The 15,760-nt window shown below is 37.9% G+C and overlaps 1 non-coding gene across 1 annotated transcript; it reads right to left on the bottom strand.

The window, feature by feature from the left end:
- Nucleotides 1-253: 253 nt before the first annotated feature.
- Nucleotides 254-360, bottom strand: LOC141597798 (small nucleolar RNA R71). The gene has a single exon (XR_012523013.1). It is a non-coding gene; the product is annotated as a small nucleolar RNA R71 (small nucleolar RNA).
- Nucleotides 361-15,760: the final 15,400 nt, after the last annotated feature.

Here is a 15,760-nt window from a genome sequence, read left to right as displayed (position 1 = left end):
AAAGGAGACCATTTGGGGGATGCCTAGTGAAGACCCTCATTCTCATATGGAGACCTTTTGTGACTATTGTGATGCGATTTCTCAAACCGGTGTAACACAAGACCAAATTCGATGGGTCTTATTTCCTTTTTCTCTAATTGGCACCGCGAAACAATGGTTGAAGGGCCTTGATAAGGCCACTCTCGGAATTGATTCTTGGAAGAAGTTGGCTCTAGCTTTCTACAAAAAATTCTACCCACCGGAAAAGACTAACATGCTAAGATCTCAAATTACGGGTTTTAAGCAAAGGAATGAAGAATATTTGTATGAAGCTTGGGAACGGTTCAAAGGAATTTGTCGCTCATGTCCTCATCATGGATTTAGCGAGTGGTTCTTGGTACAACAATTTTGGAACGGTCTATATGAAGATTCAAGGAACATTCTCAACATGGGATCAAATGGAATGTTCACCGAAGTTGATGACAATAAAACTTGGAACAAGATTGAGGAAATGGCGGTCCATAACTCACAATATAGTAGACCTCGCAAGGCTACTAGAGGAGGAAAGCATGAAGTGGACTCCGTTACTCAATTAGGTGCTCAACTTAGTGCTCACATTGATACAATCAATTTGAAGTTTGAAAAAGCTATGGCTAGACTTGAAGAAGCCTCAAAATCACCAAAGCATCATGTTAATGCCATGACGGCATCTTCATCAATCCCAAGTGGGATATGTGAGAATTGTGGAACTTTGGGACATGACCAAAGTGAATGTAGGGGAACAAATGAACAAGTGAATGCTTTCCAGGCATACAAGAGTGGTACCCCTTATTCCAACTATTACAATGAGATCACCAAATTCCATCCAAATCTCTCATACAAAAGCCAAAATGTTCAAAACCCTCAAACAACATACACCCCACCTCCCATGAGAAACCAAAATCAAAGACCCTTTTACAAACAAAACCAAGGTTACCAAAATCAAAATCCATACAATCAACAAAATGACCAAGGTTTTGATGTTCAAAAAGCGGTCCTCCAAATGCAAAAGAATCAACAAGAATTTTTCACTCAAATGCAAAAAGATAGTCAAGCAAAGGAAACCACCATCAACAACATTCTAGCTCACACCAAGATGTTGGAAACCCAATTGACACAACTAGCATCTTCAAGTTCACAAAGACAAAAGGGGCAATTACCACCTCAAAGTAATCCCCCAAGACATGAAACGGTTAGTGCCATTCACTTGAGAAGTGGTACAAGGTATGAAGCACCGAAGAAGCAAGTTGAGGACGAAGTTGTGGAAGCTAGTGACAAAGAAGAAATTGTGCAAAACTCCAAGGATGGAGAACCATCAAAAGAAGAAATTTCAAAGAAAAATGAAGACAAGGTCAAGGAAAAGGAGCCCATTGTGAGTAGACTTTCTTTTCCAAGTCGTCAAGCCAAGCCCAAATTTGATGACCAACTTGGAAAATTTATGAAAATTGTGAAGAATTTGGAAGTCTCAATTCCTTTCACGGAATTAATCAATCACGTGCCGGCCTATGCGAAATACATGAAAGACATCCTCACAAAGAAGAAGTTGATCCGGAAGCTTGAGACTATCGCCTTCACTAAGGTGAGTAGTGCAATACTTCAAGGGAGTTCACCTCCAAAACTAAAAGATCCGGGAAGCTTCTCAATACCGTGTACCATTGGCGACACCACGATCAACAAAGCCTTATGTGATCTAGGGGCTAGTGTGAGTGTTATGCCGTACTCTGTGAGTAAAAGGTTGGGGATGGGAGAGCTTAAATGCACCAATATCACACTCCAAATGGCCGATAGATCGACGAAGACACAATTAGGGATATGGGAAGATGTTCCCGTACGAATTGGGAAGTTTTTCATCCCGGTGGACTTTGTCATTGTTGATATGGAAGAAGATTCCAACATTCCAATCATCCTAGGAAGACCTTTCTTACACACCGCGGGTGCGGTGATTGATGTAAAACATAGAGAGCTCACTCTAGAAGTGGGAGATGAGAGTATAACTTTTAATCTTGACAAGACTATGAGAGCTCCCCGTTTACATGAACCGTGTTTTATGATCGATCATTATAGTCGAAAGGATGATAGGAAGAAGTCGGAACTCCAATGGAAGAAGAAAATTGAAGATGCTCCATTCAAAGAGCAAGTGAATTGTAACAAAGAGAGCTTGCAAAGCTCACCAAAGTCAAGCAATGAAGAAGATGGCCTCATTGGCCAAAACAAGAAAATGGGAGAGTTGTCTCCATCAAATCAAGAGATTTTCAATGATCAACTTAATGAAGTTTGTGGTCTTTGGGACGACGAATTTGAAGGGATTTTCAATCCCTATATTGGTAATGCCATCGATCAAGACCGACAACAAGGGCAAAGGTCTATTGAAGACCTTTATCATGACAATGAACAAGCTTTTGATTAATTTTTCAAGGTGTTGAGCAACATCAACAACACCTTGGACATGCCCCCTTGACATCTCATCAAGAATGAGAGTTTGGTGGAGTCCTCCCTAAACCACCATTTGTAAATATTTCTAACTCCCTAACTCGCATTTCAATTCTTAATTTGCATTTTTGTCATTTTTGGATTTTTATACTTTGATCAAGATAATTATCATGTTTGAGAGAAGTGAGGGAGGGACTAATAATTTCAATTGATGTGTAGTATTTTAGCTTAGTGTGGGGATAGCAATTGCCTAAGCTATACATGCCTTAGTAGTGCCCTCACAATGAAGAACACGAGATTTTGAAGAATGAAAAAATGACAAGGGATATGCAAAGTACACGAATGGAACTGAATCCGGGTAAAAGGGGTAGAATCCGAGTGGTTTCAAGAGAATTCGCCCGTCTTCAGGCAATCCGGGCATATTGGACAGAAGACGCCCGACCTTCTGAGCTGAATTTTTGAAACTTTGTGACTGTTAATGAATCCGGGCGTCCTGCAATAGAATCCGCCCGTCTTCAAAAAGTCGCCCGTCTTCACTGAAAGACGCCCGTCTTTTTGACTGAGGAAAACAAGAAAAATCCCTGGAAAGGAATCCGGCTGTCTTCGCTGAAAGACGCCCGTCCCGCATTTTCAAATCCGCCCGTCTTTGTTCAAATCCGCCCGCCATTAGGCGAGGATTCTGAAACCCAGAACAGGCAGAATCCGGGCATCCCGAAGGAAAGCCGCCCGTCTTCCCCCTGCATTTCAAATTTTTCGGGTTTATTATAAACCCCCTCCCACATTCATTTCTTCATTCCTTCATTCAAAACACTACCCATAAACCCCATAACTCAAAAACCCTCATCCTCTCCATCACAAAAACAAGATTCCTCAACAACATTCACCAAAATCAAATCAAAACATCCTTTTAACAACAAATCAATCACTCCTCTTTCAACAAAAATCAAAACCAAGCACAAAATCTTCAACCTTTGAGTCGATTTTTGAATTCATAAAGGCAAAGCCTTTCATCTTTAAATCGATTTGGGTACACTAGTAAATTGAAGATTTTCACTCTTTTCTTGGTTTATTCATCAATGGCAAGGAAAAAGGGAGCAACAAAAGCAACAAAGGCAAAGGCACCAAAGGCAAAGGCACTCTCATCAAGACAAAAGAGTCTTCAAGCAAAGAAAGCATTGGCTATGGTGGTAGCTAGCCCAAACTTGGAAGTGCAACAAGAACAACCTCCCATGGAAGCAACAACATCTTCTACTCCGGAAATTGCTCAACTTTCGAATTATCCGGAGGTAATTTTCATTTCCAAATCCCATAGGGACACTTTTGCCAAGTATGCTAGAAAATCATTTCTATCCACCAAGTTTATTAGTGAAGATGCCTTAGATAATTTGGGTGTCCTTGAGAAAACTAGAGCCTTCTTTAAAGCCATGGGGTTGGAAAAATTGTTTGAATCAAAAGAATTGACATACCCCTCCCTTACCTTAGAATTTTTGAGTTCTTTGAAAGTTAACAAGGTTGAGACTATGGAAAGCATCGAGTTTCGCCTAGCTAATGTGAGTAGGCGCATCTTCTTTGAGGAAATGCGTAAAGCTTTGGGTCTTAGTGATTCACCGAGTTATTTCAAAAATGTTGGCAAGTATGACCCCGACCCTTTTTGGGAATTGATTTCCGGAAGGAAATTTGAGAACTTTCATGCTAGTCGCGCTCTATTAGTCCACCATCCGGGCATTAGAGTGTGGCACAAGGTCATAGGGAACATCATCATTGCAAGAAAAGACACCAACCATTTCACCAAACTCGATTTTGTTCTTCTTGAGTCGGCCTTGAACATTGGAAGGGAATTCACCAAGCCTTTCAACTCTCTAAGGCTTTTGGTGGATAGATGGCTAAACATTGATTGTGGGAAGCAAGGCACTACCGTTATTGTTAATGGAGGTCTAGTCACTATCTTAGCTAAATACTTTGATCCGAACTTCAACAAAGATAACAAGTATGTGGCGAAGAAGGGTGGCCATCTCATTGATATTGATACTATGATAAACAAGTACAAGTGGGTCTCTCATAACCCTCTTGACACCAAGTATGGATGGCTCACTAGTGAGGCTAGATCTTTTACTTTGCCTTCGAAGATTTGTCATTTAAGTGTCCACCGGACCAACTATCTACTTCCCCTATCAAAAGAGGCCGAATACATTATCCGACAACAAAAGGGTGAAATTGAAATGCCCTCCTCTTCCATTGTCACACCACCCTATCCTTTCGAGTACCAAGAGTTCAAACCCAAAGGTGTTGAAGCAAGCAAAGATTATATGACTCTTCTTATGCAAGAGATGCACAAGCAAGCCTTCAAGGATCGGAAAGATGCTCACTTAGCCCAATATCCACCCCTCCTTCACTTAGCTAGGCAAGGACTACTTGACCCTTCATGTCCTTTGCCTAGTTGGGCGGATAGGGAAGTCTTATTTCCGAGTGCATCTAAGGGTGAGTTTCCGGGTGATAATGAGGTTGTCGGCGATGAAGAGGTTGATGATAACATTGATGAAGAAGCTAGTGAAGAAGGAGAAGAGGATGATAAGCAAGGTGAACAAGAAAGTGAAGAGGGAAGTGGTGATGAGTCCACTTCTAGTGAGGAAGATGATGATAGTGATGATATGATGGAAGATTAGCAAGCTTTGGAGGCTCCTACCCTCTTGAGGTTTGTCTATTTCTCTCTTTGTTTTATTTATTTATCTTGATCATTGTTGGAGTAGTCCTAGCACCATAGAGGACTAACACCTCGGCCCTATTGAGGTGTTCTCATTTTATTGTTCCCACTTTTGAAAATCCAAAATGACAAATTTAGTTTCATGCATTGCATCGTGTGTGCATGAACTACACCCAACCTTAGAACATTAGCAATAATGTCTAACTCGGTTTGGGGAAGTACATGCATACACAACGGGAGGTAATCTAAATTATCCTCTCCGTCATAAACAAAAACCATGCATCATGTAGTGTAGATTAATGTAGCTTGCATTTAGTGTAGAAATCATGCATCATGTTTGCATAATTTCCCATCATTTCGGCCATTGAGGACAATGCCCATATTAGTGTGGGGATGGGAATTCTAACTTAACTTTTATTCAAAAATCCAAAAAAATTGAAAAATTTCGAAAAATCATAAAAATTTGAAAATTAAAAAAAAAAAAAATACCAAAAACATGTTCATTTCCTTTGTAGTGTAGTCATGTATATATTAGTGTATATATTGTGTTTGTTCTATCCTTGTTCACATTGATCGACTACGCCACATCCGAGACATGAGGATAATGAAGACCGCATGGTATGATCTTTCCAATCTCCTTTTTCCTCTTTATGTTAATGACTATGTGGCTTTATTTTGATTGATGCGGTATAATAATGTGAACTTAAGACTTGCATTTAGTTTATATGTCATATTAGTTGGTAGAATCACTTGCATTAGGATGTATATAATAGTTGCATCATGGCATATAGTTGCATTTAGATGAAATATTTTAAAAAGTGCCTAATTGAGAACTTTGACAAGAGCAACTAAGTCATTACAAATACTTTTTCAACTTAAGACTTTGCCTACTAGAATGGATGTAAAACACCCTAGATTGTGTCATACTAGTGTCTTTCGACCCATGACCCAAAGCCTAGTCAAGGGTTTGCATGTGAGTCACCTATCTAACCCCGTGATGCGATGTGGACTTGGTTAACTTGTCTAGGTGACTTGATTGACCTTGTGGTATGGCAACCCAAAAATACTTTCTATCAATAAGTTTGAAGTGCTCATTTCAAAGATTTTGTATGTGGAAACGTTTTATTGCCAAGGAAACCTCAAATGTTATGAAATGTTGAAATATTGAGAATTTTAGTTGTTTTGATGGAGGCGTACCACTTCGATGTGCTTTGGAGGGGGAACCATTGAATTGGGCCCCCACACGGTTGTGAATTCAACCGCCTAGAGACAGAGTGACTATCACCTCGAAAAGCTATTGTCTAGAGGCTAACCGGTTGCCTAATAAGCGATTGGCGAAAGCAAAGGACATTAGCACGGAAGGGACAAACCCCATCTCTAATTTTTGAAATGTGAAAGTTGAATGAGGTCAATTTTTGAATACTAGTCATATCCACCCTTGTTTACAACGATTTGAGCATTTCATTCCCAAAAAGCCTTTTTGTCAAGCCACTTTGTCGAGCTTGGGACGATCCATGACCTTTACTTTTGTAGAGAACTCGAGACTTGTCATGTCATATGCTACTAGCATCATGGGGATCATCATTCCACACCATCTGATCGCTCTTGACGAAAGCATTTGGAAATTGAGGACGAAAGTAGTCTAGTTTAACACCATTTGGAGGTGATTTAGTGCCATCCTCTTAGCCTTAGTGATTTGTTGAACTAGTATTTGTGACGGAATATATGCTCTTAAATTTGTTCTCTTTTAGTTGACTTCGCCACTTGATGAGGAAGTGGCTATTCCTTTTGTAGATGCATCCATTATTTGATTTTGTGTGCTTAATGTTTGGATGTGTCGCCATTTTGGCAAGACCCACCTTGCCTTGCAAGAAGGCATCCTACCTCATGGTTGTCTTGTTGTGAGTTGAAGGGGCGGAGTGAGACCCGCTAATTATCTCATGTCGGCTATGTTATTAGGTTAGTTTAAATAATGGTCCTAGTCTTTGTCACCTCTTTACTCGGGACGAGCAAAGGTTCGGTTTGGGGATATTTGATGTGACCATAATTAGCGCATATTTAGTCCCCGAATTAGCCTTGTTCCCATGCTTTTTAGTGCATATTTGGGTCATTTATTGTCTTTAGTTCTTTGTTTTGCATATTCTTTGAGGTTTTGTGTCCTTGGTAGGAAAGGAGTGCAAACCTTGCATTTTCATGGCAAAATGAGACTAAATTGATTGAATTCAATGACCAAGCATCAATGAGAGACAAGATTAGAAGGCCTTTGTACATATTATAGTAGTTAGGCAATGATGAGGAAAGATCCTTGCATCCCCAAGGATTTTATGAAGAAAAGGGAAGAAAAGAAGAAGAAACAAGTCTGAGCAGCAATCCGTGCGGATTGCCAAGAAGACGCCCGTCCCCAGCACTACAATCCGTGCGTCTTCTACCAAAGACGCCCGGGCAGCAGCTACCAGAAGACGCCCGGGCAGAGACACAGGAATCCGGCCGTCCCGAGCCTAAGATGCACGGATTCCAAGGCAGCGCAAATTCGTTTCTTCAAGCTTCAAGAAAGATGCCCATCCTTCAGAAAATACCGGCGTTTCCTTAAGTAGGGACTTAATCGTCATTTAAGCCCTTAGTTAACCCTAATGCATCCACCTAATTTCCACTATAAATACCCCATTAGTCTAATTTGAAGAGCATGTTCTTCTTATCAAATCTTAGAGTAGTTAATATCAATCAAATCTCTCTTTAGTTTTGTAATCAACAATTAATCAAGTTTTAATACAAGTTTTATTTCCTTAATCTCTCTCTTGTTCATCCTTTATTTTGGGTAATTGAAGATTATTTGGGTTATTATTGGGAGATTGACAACCTCTCAATCAAGCATCAAGTACTTCTTTTATTCTTTGCTTTATTATTGGAATCATTAGTAGGTATAATTCTCTTAATCCCTTTTTAATTATTGTTAATTACTTTCATTTATTCATCATGTTTTACTTTGTTGGTATGATTGACAACCTTGCTAGCATGATCAACATGATAATGAGTGAGTAGTCACCTAGCTAGGGTTAATGGGTAATTAGGGGAAACCAACATGGGGAATGATTCATGCTTAAATTAATATGCTTTCATGGTTTATTTGCTTGCTTGTTTTGATCTCAACTCATGCACATGTTATGTTTGATGAAATGCGAGCCTATGAATCCTCGCATTTTTTACCCATCACCTATCTTTTCAATGAGACTTGTAAGACATAAACCAACTCGAGTCTCATTAGACCATGCATGTTGTTGAGTAGGAAAGACTAAGTCGACTTGTAGGTGTTGTACAATCTAATCGATTCGGCTCCGGGACCCAAAATTTCCTAGGATTGTAAGATATAACCCAACTCAATCCATCACAATAATAATTGCTTGCTTATAATTTGAGAATATGTTTGTATGATCAATTCCCATGAATCCCCTATGACCCCATGACACCCTAGTGCTTTTTATCAATTGTTTACAACCCTTTTAATTCATCTTGTTTGTTTATTTTCATTGCTATTTAGTTTAGTGACCTTCTACATCAACCCCAATTGTGACACCCCTAAGACACCACTAGTTTCAATAGAAATCTCATCTCAATTCCCGTCCCTTGGGATCCGACCTTTACTTGCCTCTTTACTAATTGTAGAGTTGTTTGTGAAGTTATAAATTGTGTTTTGGTCTAGGTGCTTCCAACGACAATTGTTCCGAAAAATAGAATATAGCTCCGACCCGACCAGAGATTCCGCCCCTTCTTTTCTCCCTTAACATTCTAGACCTCGACTTCTCGAATCAACAACCGACGCGTATTTTTGACCTACCGATTGAAAATACGAACCTTACACAATTTTTGGTACCGTCGCATGCATTAAATCACTTGACTTACCACTTCGACCAACTACACCATCACTAAAGAAAATCAACACTCCATATTTTACAAAAATGGTTTTATATCGAGTTTTTCGACTCACGAGTGTTTACACTTTGTCGATTTCTCGTCAAGCAACCTAGCATGTAGGTATGGGGGTTTAATTAATCCTCTTCTTCTATTTTATTTTTATATGTTTTCATGACTTTAACATGATAAAACATGCATAAAATGATCCAAAATACGGATTGATTGAACCAAAACCGAGTTTTGACTGGAGACAGAGGCTGGTTGTTGCCACTACGAACCTCGCGCCTCTTTAGGCAGCCCCAGTCAGAACTCAGACGTGTTTGAGTTCATCTTTCCTTTATTTCATTTCTTATTTGCAATCGGTTTTTACCATTTTAAATATTTCAAATCATTTTTATGATGAGCATTTTTAACCATGAATAACATTCACCCTTGGCTCTTCATGCCATGACGGTTTAAGCCGTGACTCGGTGATAATATTTGTTTAATTACGGTTCCTTTTTACGGTATTTTAAAGCCCTCTTATTCATTTGTTTACATTTGAAAAAATTATATTAGTCATACTTGGATAATAATCCTTGGTTCTACATACCATGCCGGTTTAACCCGAGTACGATAATAAATTTTGACTAATTACAAAGCAATGAACTTAATATAACTAGTTCATATCAAGCATTTTTACACTTTTTTTTACAAAACTATTCATGTCAAGCTTGCAAATCTGGACCCGACGTCGAATATTATCAAGACAATGATAATTACTCCGACTCATGTTCTTCATATTAGCACAAAAACGGTCTTAACGACCTTTTCAACAAAAGTGGATTTTAACACCCTTTTACAAATGATTTCTTAAACACTCTCAACAAGTAGGAGACACCCCTTTGGGTCGTCATCTAGCTCGCGCCTAAACAGGCTCTCTGAACTCCAGTTTTACAAACCTGGGCAGACCCCCTTGTATCGCCAACAGACTCGCGCCTCAATAGCTGTCTGGCACTGCTCCTGTCCCATTTCCAGCACTCGTCCAGGACAATCCCAACTTCGGTTAACCCGAATGCAGGACGGATCAAATTGACGAGTTTGCATTTTACACTTTGCATTCTAAAACATCTTTTTATGACAAATGGATCATGTTAAGCACCATAAACCTAACTTGGTAAATGGATGTTTAATTTCCGTCTTGCATGCAAATCAACATTAAATCCAACTCGACATCAATTACTTGATACTTGGATAAACAACCGACATAGAAAATCTCACATGTTTGGTTTAAACTTGTGAATATGCATTCATGCATTTAACCCATTTTATCAACTTTTGCACTTAACCAACCAAGATTGATCAGTAGAGGCCGCTACCGCCGGCGGGATTGGGTGTTCGATTAAAGATCTTCCTAATACGTACCCTTACCTCTTACTCAAAAACTTTGGATAGTGTACCGCCTTATCCAGGGCGAACGAGAGTCATTCTAGCGATATGATGCTAAAAGAGGGACGATTTCTTATCTTTAGTACCTATGTCAAGCACCGCTTTTTGCTTCGTTTGACCGAGGTACAAAGTGGACTCGAACGGTTCCAGGCATTCCATAATTACTTGGTGGCGACTCCGAACATCTCTAACAATCGTTTTGAGACCTTGAACGAGACAAACCGACCGATCTAAACTGATCCGATTGAAAGCATTTCTACGCCACCGAGCGTGGCTTTCCGACTGCTGCACATCCACAGATTGGCTTGGCGTGCAGATGGCTCATGTCCACATAATATGAATTTTAATATCAATAATATTAATTTTGAAGTAAATAATATATTTGATTCTTAAAGTAATGTTGATGTGAGTACCGGCCTACCGGGAGTTACAAAAAATATGAGACGAGTAATAAATGAGTGTTTGGGAACGTGGTAATTGTCTAACTAATCATGGTAAATAGAAACTCAATGTGGACAACAAATTGGAGACCAAAAAACATAACAAGTGTTAAGTTTCTCTCCAGTTCTTTTTAGCGGTCCAGATGCAATCATTAAACCATCTGACGGTCAAAATTTCAGGCAACACGGGTGAAGTGGAGGTAAGATAATATATTATATTAACCTGTTTGAGTAACCTAGTATAGTTCCCGTGCTACAGCACGATATTTTTTATATTTGTTTTATAAACTTTTTTATTAAATTTATTGCATAAATTAACTATACTTGCAGTTTAGTATTATAATGTACGAAGTACTAAATACAATCTTAGTAAGAGGTAGAAAACGAACTTTACTACCATCAAAAGACACTTTAAGTTAGTTATTTTTGTCTGAAACTAATTTTACTTTACTGTTAAAAATAACACTATAGTATTATATCATTACATGATATGACATTAAAATACAATTTAGTGATGTAAGATCTAATTAAAATGTGTATTACCTTATAACGAAAAAAGGTAAAAATAGTATACTACGCATTTAAAAAAATGATTTACAAATAATTAACTAATATTTTTATTTTTTATTTTTAATAAAAAAATACATAAAAATTTGTTACGTCCTTTAGAAAACCATATTTAGAGTCTAACTGATGAAAGATAATATAAAAAGGAGATTTGTGTAATTTTAGAGTGTAACTGATGAAGGAAGGACAAGATTTATGGAAGTAATTGTATAATAAATTAGGGATAATGATTATTTCTTGCAAAAGAGGTAGAATATATATTTAATATTGTTTCCGTGTATAGTTTTGAGAGTTACTTTCTTAGGCGGGAAAACTACTAAGAGTTTTATTCTTAGTAGTAAGGGGGATGGGCAGTAGACGAAGAGAAATTAAATGAAGAAAATCTTAACTCGATTCTTGTCCCATTTCAATCTCACTGTCAACCATATTGTTAATGCTTCCATGTCTTATTCACATAGCTAATCATGTCAAAGTATTTTGTTGAGAAATTTCGGTGAATAATTAAAAATATAAATGATCTTTCTTAAAGATAACACAAATTCTTATTTGTGACGGAAGCTATCCGTCACAAATGAGAGACGTGGCGAATAGATACCATATTAGCTAATAGTGGATTTCATGTTTAATATATAATATTATAGTGGGGGACATTAGGGTACATTGCATTTAATGCACACATGCATGAAAAATACCATCAAATCATCCTTTATTTACGTCAAACACACATCAAACAAGCCTGATTTCTCCTCCATAAACCTTATGCTCAATATTTAAAAATTCAATATTTTATCCCTCAAATCTTCATAATCATCCATTCAAGTTATCATCAAATTTTCATATTTTTCTCACATAAACCCACACAAATAAAATAAGAAAACAAAAACATGGTTGATGTTGATCACATGGTTGTTGTTGATATTGCCAACACGGCAATAGAGGATCGAAATAATTATCAAATTGTTGATGTTAAGAACGATGATGGTGTATTGCTTGATGGTAAAGACGATGATTTTGTGACGATGTTGATGAGCTAAGGTTTATATTGTGATTTTTTATATATAAATTTGTTTTTTTGTTGATGATATTTTATGGCAACAAATTTTTTTTTATGGCACAAGATTTAAGTTTGATGAGTTAAGTTTGATTACCGAATTGTTTTTGTAACACAAAATTTTAGTACATAATCTTTGTTGATGGGATTTTTTGACGATTTAGATGAGTAAAGGATTATATTTTTCAAGTTGTTGATCAGATTTTAGGGCAATTTTAGACCAATATTTGGAAGTGAATTTATGTTGATGTTGTTGTTGAATCAATTTTTGATAAAGTTTTTAGTTGATTATGAAGATTAACATAAACTAACGAGCTCAAATACGTCTATAAAACTGACAGCAGCTAATATATAACTTTCAAGAAAATGCGTTTTGAAAAGATTACCATTTTAGCGTACAGTTTCATTATTTTAGAATTTAGTGTTGTCATTTTAACCAAAGCTTAAAATTTGGTTGCTCTTGTCATAGGTACTGATCTTTCATATATGTTAGCATTGTGTAGTATACACTGTGACCATTTTAGAGTTCAGTGTTACTCTTTTAACGAAAGCTTATTATTTTTTTATCTTCTCATAGGTACTAATCTTTCATATATGTTACCATTGTGAAGTTTACATTGTGACCATTTTAGAGTTCAGTGTACTCTTTTAATCAACACTTAAACTTTTGTTGATCTTGTTATAGGTACTGATCTATCAGGGTGTGTACTTGGAATAAAAGCTACAAAATGGGAACACATCTTCAACTTGTATAAGAAACATTCGCAACTCAAGGGACTCAGTATCAAGAAATCAACATCTCGTAGGGCCGACGTGAAAGATAAACCGTTGATTGAGAGATACTTTAGATGCTCTTGCGAAGGTGAATATGGGAACGGGAGTAAAGTTGTTTTGAATGACGCCCATGAAGTCTTCACTAGCAATGTTAGGAATGCTTCAATTACTCGATGTAAATGTCAAGCTTATGTTAGGACGCAAGTAAATAATGACGGATTGTGGGAGTTAGTCCAGCACGTGGTCAAACATAATCACCCTTTCACACCCCTTCAGTGGCAGAATCATCATAGGTCGGAGAGAAAAATTACAGAAGCGGAGGGTGAGGTAATAAAGGCAATGAATGAAGCGCATTGACACGGTTGTCACAACCCTATCAAAAATAAAACCAACTGGCTTTCACTTATGCAGCAGAGGTAAGTCGAGTATCATATCCACAGGGAGGCGGTCACTATCTACTTGTTATTTGATCTATCTATGGTCACAAAGCAAAGGGGGTTTGAGTTGTTTTTACTAAACTAATAAACTGAAATTAAATAGCAAGGACTGAAATAAGAGATTAATCAGATAGAGAGAAATATGCCAGGATGTCGGTTCACCATGATATTACACAAGTCAGCTAAAAGTAGGTTAGCCGGTCTGATGTGAGAAGGGTAAAGGAAAGGTCCTCTCGGTCCGCTATCCGCCCTAAAATACTACAAAATTAGGTCTCGCCCTCATTAGAGTAGCCTATTGCTCATAACAGGTCTGTTCATTCCAATCTCTCGATCTAGGTCTGAATTTAACCAGTTTAATTAATTCAGTTGCATGCATTCAACCTAATAATTACAGTTATATTGCTATAAAATAATTATCACATGTAAACCTCCTCAACCAACTATCGCATCATTGTTGTACTACCATGGTTCCCCTAATCCTGATGCAATATTATTTGGAGTATTAGTATTAATTTTACTATTATGAAAGGCGATTTAGGGTTATTGTTCTTGACTTGCAATGGCTAGGAATAAGAAGAATGCTCCTAAATCTAGTAGAATAATACGATTAATATCACAAAAAACCACTAAAAATCTACAAATTAATACTAATACTCCAAATAATATTGCATCAAGATCGAGATTTCAGCCTATTTGTTCATCTCATGATGTTCTTCTGGACAATTCTCTGGATGTGCACACTGAAGAACAATTTTCTGTGATCCGACCTTACAATCTGAGTCAGGGAATGGATTCCATTTCTGAAGAAGTCAGTGAGGATGATGAGAATTGGGAGGAAGTATCACGAAGAGGTAAGTCGTCTAATTATGCATCTTCGCGGGTGAGTCAACTTCAACTTTCTAATAGTGATGTTGAGTCTGAACTGAAATTTTGGTCTATGGCGGTATACTATTATGTCTTAGGAGCTAACCCCCCTTTTAAGGTCATTGATGGATTTGTTAAGAGGGTTTGGGGTTACACTGACTATGACTAGTTATCCTTTAATTCGAATGGTACTTTTTTTGGTAAGGTTTAAGACGGAAGAGATGAAGTTACGTGTGTTACAATCAGGACCCATTTTCTTTGACAATAAACCTGTGATTGTTAAGGAATGGACTCCTGATTGCAAAATGGTTAAGGAGTCTGTTGATATGGTTTCTATTTGGATTCGCTTCTATGGCCTTCCATTGAAGTTTTGGGGAAATGCACTACTGAAAATTGCAACTCTTGTAGGTAAGCATGTAATATGTGATAGTAATACACTCCTTAAAACTTTTTTGGGTCATGCTAGCGTCATGGTTGAGGTGAAGGTAGGAGCTGCCTTGCCTGATGTTATTGAATTCCTTGATGAATTGGGTGCAGCACAGAGACAAATAGTGCATTATGAGTGGAGACCTATAGTATGCACTGATTATAAAGCCCTGGGGCATTATGCTAAGGACTGCAGGAAGAACCACCTGAGGAGGCCATCTAAGAAGGTTTGGGTCCCTAAGAAACCATGTCCTTCTAATCAGGTCCCTAAAGTTAACACTCCTGTGGTTGATGTTCCAAATGTGGCAGCAGAACCTGTGGTGGAACCTGTGGCTGCTGCTAGTGAGGGAACATGCCAAATCATGAATGTGCCACCCAGGATCTTTAGTGGGGGATTTGAAGGTCTGGTTACTCCTATGCCTACTGTTTTTAATTCTTTTACTCCTGCCAGGATTATTACTAAAATGACTAAGTAAGAGGGAGTTAGTTTTAGTGGGAGAAGAACTTTTATGGAGGTGTTGGAACATTCAGTTCACTATACGAAAGTCCTTGAAGGGGAAATGGAAGGTGCACCTATTACTATTGAAAATGGGTAGCATAGGGTTCTGGAACGTTAGAGGTATGAATAGTATGAATAAGCAGGCTGACATTAAATGGTTTCTGCATACAAATAATGTAGGATTGTGTGGGCTATTAGAAACTAGGGTACGTACTG

The sequence above is a fragment of the Silene latifolia genome, chromosome 8 (genome assembly GCF_048544455.1).
Source record: "Silene latifolia isolate original U9 population chromosome 8, ASM4854445v1, whole genome shotgun sequence".
NCBI lineage: Eukaryota > Viridiplantae > Streptophyta > Magnoliopsida > Caryophyllales > Caryophyllaceae > Silene > Silene latifolia.
Note: the sequence above shows the minus strand (reverse complement) of the source record. Positions and strands in the feature narration are given on the sequence as shown.